The sequence below is a fragment of the Pteronotus mesoamericanus genome, unplaced genomic scaffold (assembly GCF_021234165.1).
Source record: "Pteronotus mesoamericanus isolate MK-2021 breed Mesoamerican mustached bat unplaced genomic scaffold, CSHL_Meso_final scaffold_21, whole genome shotgun sequence".
Classification (NCBI taxonomy): Eukaryota; Metazoa; Chordata; class Mammalia; order Chiroptera; family Mormoopidae; genus Pteronotus; species Pteronotus mesoamericanus.
In genome coordinates this window covers 31,786,340-31,794,628 of record NW_026555310.1, presented here as the reverse complement: position 1 = coordinate 31,794,628, position 8,289 = coordinate 31,786,340, and the positions used below count along the sequence as shown (strand labels likewise).

The 8,289-nt window shown below is 34.3% G+C and overlaps 1 pseudogene; it reads right to left on the bottom strand.

Annotated features, from left to right (window-relative positions):
- Positions 1–305: 305 nt before the first annotated feature.
- On the bottom strand, positions 306–6,198 carry LOC129084644 (killer cell lectin-like receptor subfamily F member 2; annotated as a pseudogene).
- Between the last annotated feature and the right edge of the window lie 2,091 nt (positions 6,199–8,289).

Here is an 8,289-nt window from a genome sequence, read left to right as displayed (position 1 = left end):
ACAGCCTGGTGATAAATATCTTAACCAAAGGGAATTAAAAAACAGTAATCTAGGAAAAAAGAATTTCTTTTTAAAGTTAAAGTAAAAACTGTGTAGATGACTATTAACTTCCTTGTTTAATTTCTATGGTGTGATAAGGTTAGGAAAATGTGTGGACAGAATATTTTACGAGAAATCTATTTTTTAAAATATTTTTTTAGTTACGAATTATTGTTTAAAATATAACCAAACACTATTGTAGCCATCTGAACATCACTTTTGTTAAATAATTAGTTGAAATCTTTTATAAAGAGATGTATTTCCCTAACAATATTTCGGTTTCCAACTTAAAATAAGAGCCTACATATTTCTTACTAATTTTTTCAAAGACTACCATCAAAATACGTCCAAAAATTGAATAGTACTTTATGCTTTAGTTTTATATTCATGAAAGATGATGAAAATAGAAGTATAAATATCCAGGCTGAACTGAACCATCGCATCATGGCCTTTGCTCTAACTTGCCAGGTCTCAGGTGCTCTAGAGTGTAGCCTGTAAAGCAAATGAAAGCACAGAGAAGAACGGGTAAATGTACAGGACACTTAGGGATTTTAAAGCACTCTTCGACCCATTACCTTATGTTGTTCATACAAGAACATTGTGAGGAAAGCTTCATTCTCCTTTTCATACAAGTAAACGAATTAATATCAACAAGTATGGGAGAATTTTGTAAGGGCAAAGTTTTAAATTCATACTTTCTGATATCAGCTCAAGAGACATTTTTACATACTGCTGGAGCTTTTATTTGTAAGTGAATTTTATTTTTTGCACTTACTATATAGAAAACATTTGCTTCAAATTATTTTAATGAGATTCAAGCCAGCTTAATTTTTTTTTAGATAATCAGGTTTTGACAACAATTTCCAAATGCATTAATGAATACTTGCTAACCCCATTTCTCAACATCACTGAATGTTAATAAAAAAGGAAGAAGATGAATGAAAGAAAGAAAAAAAAGGAAGAAAGAAAAAAAGAAAGAAAAGAAAGGATGAGAAGAAAAAGCTAGAAAGAAAAAGAGAAAAATAATTTTAAAAGATGAGGCAAGAAGGAAGAAAGGTTACAAAAAACCTCAGAATCAAGGCAGCTTAATTAAAAATGCTTTTTAAATAAATAAAACAGCATTGTTATAACATTCCTCTCCCTCAAAAAACTACTTACTTTTTTGCTCCACAAAAAGGTGTTCATTTATCCACATCCATTGCTTTCCTGGGGATACAATGTATAGTCCAATCTAACTAGGCTGTCCAGGTTTTAAATTCTTCTGTATGAATTCCTACAGAAGGAATAGTTCATTGATTTATTCACTTACTCAAAAACATGTCAATGCTTTCTACAGAGTAAGACACTGTGCCAGACATTAATGAAGAAGTAAGTAATTATTTCTTTCTTGAATAATAGATTTCTTATCATAAACAATAGTGATTATATTAGGGCTAATGAAAGTTTAAATTAATGACTAAAACTACCCACACATTTTAAAACTGCACCTAGCAACTTCTCCTTGAGCAAGTAGATCCCATTCTTGATTCCTCACCAGCTCTTTCAAAGCTCTTTCAAAGTGTGCATCTGGAGCTTTGTGCAATCACGTTGACTCTCATTCCAAGTTTTAGAAGAAGTTGAAAACTTATCACACTTCCCTTGGTTCAACAGCCAGTCATTTTGGCACATACAATTATTTCCTGAAAGAAAATGTAAGAAAAAGTTCATTAAATTCTACAAAGTTAATATACTTTGTACCAGGACAAGAGTTGTCAATTCTAAATAGTTAAAATTTTGCAAAAAAAAAAAAAAAAATAATAATAATAATAATAACTTAAAGACTCAGGAAAACTGGATCATAATTTCAGTTGTGCAAGTACATAGCTAAAATATATTAAATAACCTCAAATATATCTCACAATTTAAATTTGAGGGCAGCTATTTATTTATTACTAGTAGTAAGAAAGAATCATTTGGACCAAGTGATTCCATTAGGTGAATTGGGATAGACAAGTGAATAAAGTACAGTTTGGAGATGCAAAATACATTAAAAATGGTCAAAACGATCATATAAAATGTTAAAACACCAGAACACGATTCAAAATGTGGACGCCAATTGTCCAAAGAGCTATTAGAATTAACTCAGTTTCAAGTGTTATATTCTATAAGAAGAAATATTATGGGATTGAGGATGGAGAAAAAAATTTATTTAGACAGACTTTGTAGGAATTCTTATCTCAAGTGCTTTGCATAATAATAACAACAAACACATATAGCCATTATTGTGGGTTTCTAAGCACCTAACATATATTTAGTTTTTAAAATAACTTTATAAAATAGTAAAACATGTTAAATGACATGATTGAAATGTAAACAAAATATCCAGAGTATGAGATACTATACAAAACTGTGACCCATTTTTTCCCAACAAATAAATGGCAAAGAGAAAATAAATGAACAAAGTTTAATGATTAAGAGATTCAAGAGACATTGAGACACTTTAACCAAATACAACTGTGTTCTTTTTCTGATTCCAATTCTGACAAGTCTAAATAAATAAATACATACATACATTTTAATGCTGACTAGATAATAGATATATTAAGAAGTTATTGCTAATTTTGTTAGGCATTGAAGTAGACAGAATTCTAAAATGGCTCCCAAGATTCCTGCCCCCTGGTGTACATGGTCTGTGTAATTTTCTCTCCATGAATGTGAGTCAGGCCTGTGAATATGATGAGATATCACGTTTTATTATTTGTCAAGGTGAAGGGATTTTGAAGACAAAAATGAGTCCCCAGTCAATTTTGAGCTTATGAAAAGAGAGATTATCCCAGGAGGGCATGATTTAGTCAAGTACAAGACCTTAGAAAAGGGACTGGCACTTCCCTGAAGAAAGGGAGAATTCTTATTGGCTCTGAAAAATTAAATTTCCATGTCTCGAGAGTCTGTGTGAAAGTACAGATGGCAAGAAAATGCAGGAGCTTAGAGCAGCCCTGGGTGAAAGCCAGCAATAAAGCAATGACCTCAGTCTTACAACCACAAGTAACTGAATTTTACCAAAAACGTAAGTTTGCAGGGGGAACCTCAGCTTCAGAAATGTGTGTGGTCTGACAAACATCTAAACTGTATCCCATCAGACCCTGAACAGGAGACCTAGGTAAGCTGTGCCCAGTGGTAAATGTGTGGTAATCTGTTGCACATTAAGAGAAAACTAACACAGGAGTTATAATGGTGTTGTGATTGTATTAAGCACAAAATGCCTTTAACTGTAAGAATCATGTACTGAAATATTTAAATATTAAATGGCATGATATCTGGTAATTGCTTTAATACAATCTAGTCTGGGAGTTTGTTAATGGGAGAGATACAAATGAAATAGTTCTGATTAGGTCCTAACAATTTTCTTTATTGTTGTTCAGTTACAGTTGTCCTGCCTTTTTCCCCGTTGCCCACCCCTGCCCCGCCCCACTCCACTCCCACCGTCGATCCCCCCTTCCTTGTGCATGTACATGATTCCTCTATTCGTGTTCCTTTGCTTTGACGCTGTTTGAAAGGTACCTAGTTTCACTTCTCGTTTTCATAATAAAAATCTAAGGATATAATAAAATAAAACCTTCTAAAGTAGGTGTTATTATCACCCCCAATTTACAGAAAAGAAATTGAGTAACATATTGTATAATTTTCCCAAAGTCACACAACAGATAAATAACAGGTCTAAAATTCCAACACAGTTGTTTCTGAGACCGTCTGGTCAGCTAATGCATCATCATGCCTCCATACTATATTACTTGGTGGATTTGGGAAATAGAACCAATGGAGAGAGAGACAGAGACACAGAGAGAGAGAGAAATTGAGATTGAGAGAGAGATAGACTTATTTCAAGAAATTGGTTCACATGAAGAGCAGTTTGGCAGGCTGGAGACCCAGGGAAGAGGTGATATTGCAGCTGGAATCTAGAATTTGGAGGCCAAATTCCTCCTTCCTTTGGGGAACCTCAATATTTTTTCTCTTAAGATTTCCAACTAATAAAATGAGACCTGGCCACATTAAGGTAGATAATCTGCTCTACTTAAATCTACTGATTTAAATGCTAATCTCATCTAAAAAAGTACTTTCACAGTAACGTCTAGTCTAGTGTTTGACCAAATATCTGGGTACCATGCATGGCCTAGCCAAATTGACACAAAGAGATCTGTCCAGAAGTATCCAGCCATATAATACGAAAAATAGAGACAAGTATTGAAAAAGATATAAGATACAAGAAACACTGTACATAGAACAATGAGGTCTCATTCCCTTCAAAGTAGGCACCTTGGGACCTCACACAGTTCTCCCAGTGTCTCTTCCACTGTTCAAAACATTCTGAAAAAAGCCTTTGTTGGAATTATCATCAGCTGCCCCATCGTATTTTCCTGAATCTCAGAGAGAGTCTGAAATCTCCTCCCTTCCAAAGGTGATTTTAGTTTTGGGAAAAGCCAGAAGTTGCAGGGTGCCAAATTTGGGCTGTGTGGGGGCTGAGTAACCTGGGTGATTTGATGTTTCACCAAAAACTCTGTTCAAGGAGTGATGCATGAGTGGGTGCATTGTTGTGATGAAGCTGCCAATCACCAGTTGCCCATAGCTGCGGCCGTTTTAGTTGTATTGCATCTCTCAACGAATGAAGAACATTGAGGCAGTACTCCTTATTAATTCTTTGGCCTACAGGGGCATACTCATAATGGACAACACCTTCCCAATCAAAAAACACAGTAAATGTGGTCTTGATCTTGCTGCAACTTTGCCACAACTTCTTTGGGTGTGGAGAAACCAGGATTTCCATTGGGATGACTGGGCCTTTGTTTCCATGTCATAGCTGTAGATCCATGATTCTTCTCTGGTTATGAGCTTCTTGAGGAAATCTGGTTCATTGGTAGCAGTTTGAATCAAGTCATTAGCAACTGCAGCACGATGTTACTTCTTACTCTGGTAGCAAAAGCCATGAAACAAATTTTTCCATGACACATTTCATGCCAAGATCCTGTGTCAAAATCTTGGACACAATAGTTTTTGGAATTCCCATATCAGCTTCTAGTTCTCACACTGTCAGTCACTGATATTTGTTAATTGCAGCCAGTACACATTCAGCATTTTCAGGTATTCTGCTTGTTTCAGGCCTTGGGGACATGGATCATTTTCAACAGGTTCTCAGCCATCATTGAAGTGTTTGTGCCACACTTTTATTTGTGCTGCATTCATTGCATCATCCCTGAAAGTCATGAGTTATCTAAATAGTTTCTGCAGAGGAATGTTCAAGGTTAATGCAAAATTTGATGCTGCTTCGTTGCTCTACTTGCTCAGTCATTTTGAATGTGACAGCTACACAGTACACATGATGACTCAACAGCATCTACTGCTCCCACTGACTAGCACAGTGAAATTGTCATTGTTCACACCATGTGCATTCCAGTCCACTCTCCTTAGCTGCCAGGTTACATAGATGTCGCGCAAACCACTCTCAACATATTAACAATGTCTGGACTTTTTCTGGATAGAACAAAGCTGCACAGAAAGCAATGACCTCAGGAAAAGCTATATCTAAAATATGAAATATTAAAGGGGAAAAAATGAGCTGAGTTTAGGATAAAAATGCAGATATTATATCACAGAGTAATAACATATCATCTCATTAGTATCTGTTAATAATCCAACAGAATTTCTTTACCGAATAAGTAGTTGCTAATAACATGTAAAACTCTCAAAGTAAGGAAAAGCATAGTTTTTAAAAAGTCAAGATTTTGGAATCGAACCCAGAGGAATGGAGAACTGTGCCATTAAGGACTGTAAGGAAAATTGCAAGGGATAGAAAGTAGACATGTAGAATATGAACCCCAGAATAAAATTATCAAAAACAAAATTTAATTTTATAAAACAATTCACAGAATAAAGCTAAAAACCACTCCATATTTCAGTAATTTTATTGATTTGGCACCTAATTTTAAGCACTAAATGAAAATACATTTACTGAATAAATGAATAAAAGATTTTAGCTTTAAAGTATCTTATTTAAAAGATTTTTAATATAGTGTCTCATTTGAGTCTTGATCTAAGATAATGTCTGTATTAACCACAAAAAACTTTTTACTTAATGGATCTAATAGTCCATTCATTCTGTAACTTACTTAGTGAAACTTTGCGCATGCCAGAAGCTGTGGCAAGCACAAGGAAGAAAATAAGTATGATCCCTGCCCTTAAAGAATTCACTATTTAATTTAGAGCTTAAACAATTACAATGTCATAAAATTTATATAAAAAAATCAGATAAGAACATTAAAAATATGAAAACCTATTAATTTAGTACTCAACTTGGGGGTTCAAAACAAATTCCAGCATTGTCAGATAACCTGTTTTCAATAATTATATGAGTAAATAAGTAATAAAATGAAAGGAAATGAAAAATATTTGAGTTGAATATCTTACTTGCTTCCTAAGACCCTTCCAAATGGTGGTCACATTGCATTTCCAAAGTGTCTCATAAGCTAGATGCTTTAGTTTTTTGCATCTGGATTATTTCATGGCCAAGTTGCAAACAAGTTCAATTTTCAATCCATTTTAAATTTAGGCATATATGATTTCAAGTTAAAAGAACCAAAGAGAAGAATACAAAAGTAAGTCATTTTAAAATTAGGTCACATAAATAATGAGGATACAAGAATGACTGAATTGGGAGAAAATAGCAGGGTGACCTAATGAGAGAGACCACTTAGGACGTAGGACAGAGCAAGTGGTTTTGGGGGGAATTAAAAAGAGATACATAGGATATGAGGTAGAAATGGAGCACAGTTTAGACATCAGACAAGAAGTCAGGGAAGAGGACACTTGCCTTTGTTGATCAAAATGGGTCGGTGTTATACATGCACAAGAAAGCAAGACTGGCAGTGTGAGTGGGTTATAGAGTAGAATATTGAGAAGAGAAACCAGACATTACAGAAACTTTTTCATTGCCTGCAAAACCATAAGACCTGGGAAATGGGTATCAAAGGAGAAAAGAATAAACCTTTAAAAAATTTTAAGAACAAGACAATTAAAAATCAGATACTGAACATGAGGAAGGAAAACATATTCCAGGGACTAAGAGAAATAGAAAATACTGGCTTCTGACATGTAAAGAAGAAAGAGAAGGAAACCAAGGCTTTTGTGAAAGTTAAGCCAATCTTGCCTACTAACAGTTGCAGATGACCCCATTCTTCACTACAGTAATATGTTGTAAATTTTCAGGCATGCTGCCTTATTTAATCTTGCCAGCTACCTCATGAAGTAATTATTTTTTCCTCTTACAGATAAAATTGCTGAGGCTTAAATAAGTGAAGTGGCTTTCTCAACATCATTCAGTATGTAGAAAAACAAGGATCGATATGGTAATGTTTTGATTCTGTGCTCATTTTCCTTTCCATTTAAACATATCCTGCTCTGGCTGGGTAGCTCAGTTGGTTACAGCATCATCAGGATATACTAAGGTTGTGGGTTCAATCCTCAGTCATGGTGCATACAAGAATCAGCCAATGAATGCATAAGTAAGTGGAACAACAAAATTGATGTTTCTCTCTCTCTCTCTAAAAATCAATTAATAAAAAAATTTAAACATATCCTACCTCAGAGTTAGAAAACCTTAAAGTAATAAAAAGCAAATTACATAGTTACTCCCCATCATGACGAACACAAACCCAGAGTCAGAATCTTTTGTTTAGGCTTAAGAAGTTGAAGAGAAGAGACCATCTGCTAATCTCCAAGCAAGACTTAAATCCTTAGAGAAGTACCAGTACAAATGATCAATATAATTTGGTAGGTTTTTGAGATACTTATATCTATTCTTATTCTTAATGCTCCCACCTTAAAGATATTGTCAATTATTTATGGTAAAAAGAATCTTTCTTTATTCTCTCTAAAAAGAAAAAGTAATGTTAGATAACAATCAAACTTTTTTTTAATCCTAAAAGTGGTATGTGAGCTCTATGTTCATCCTTGTGAAATTGACATCTTTTGTCAGCATAAAGATGAATATTTTCATAAATGGATTATTTTAGGAGTGGAATGTTCTTCCTTTTTTGAAAGCAGCTGTTTGTGAAAACCAGGAACATCACACTCAGTTACTTGCTGAAAAACCTCAGCCTTTTATATCCACAATAAGAATTGAGTACAAAATGTATAGTGTGCAGATCTTCATCCATGTGTTTACAATTAAATGCTTAAGTCCAAAGAACTTCAGAATTTACTTAGAGGCATAGATCCTAA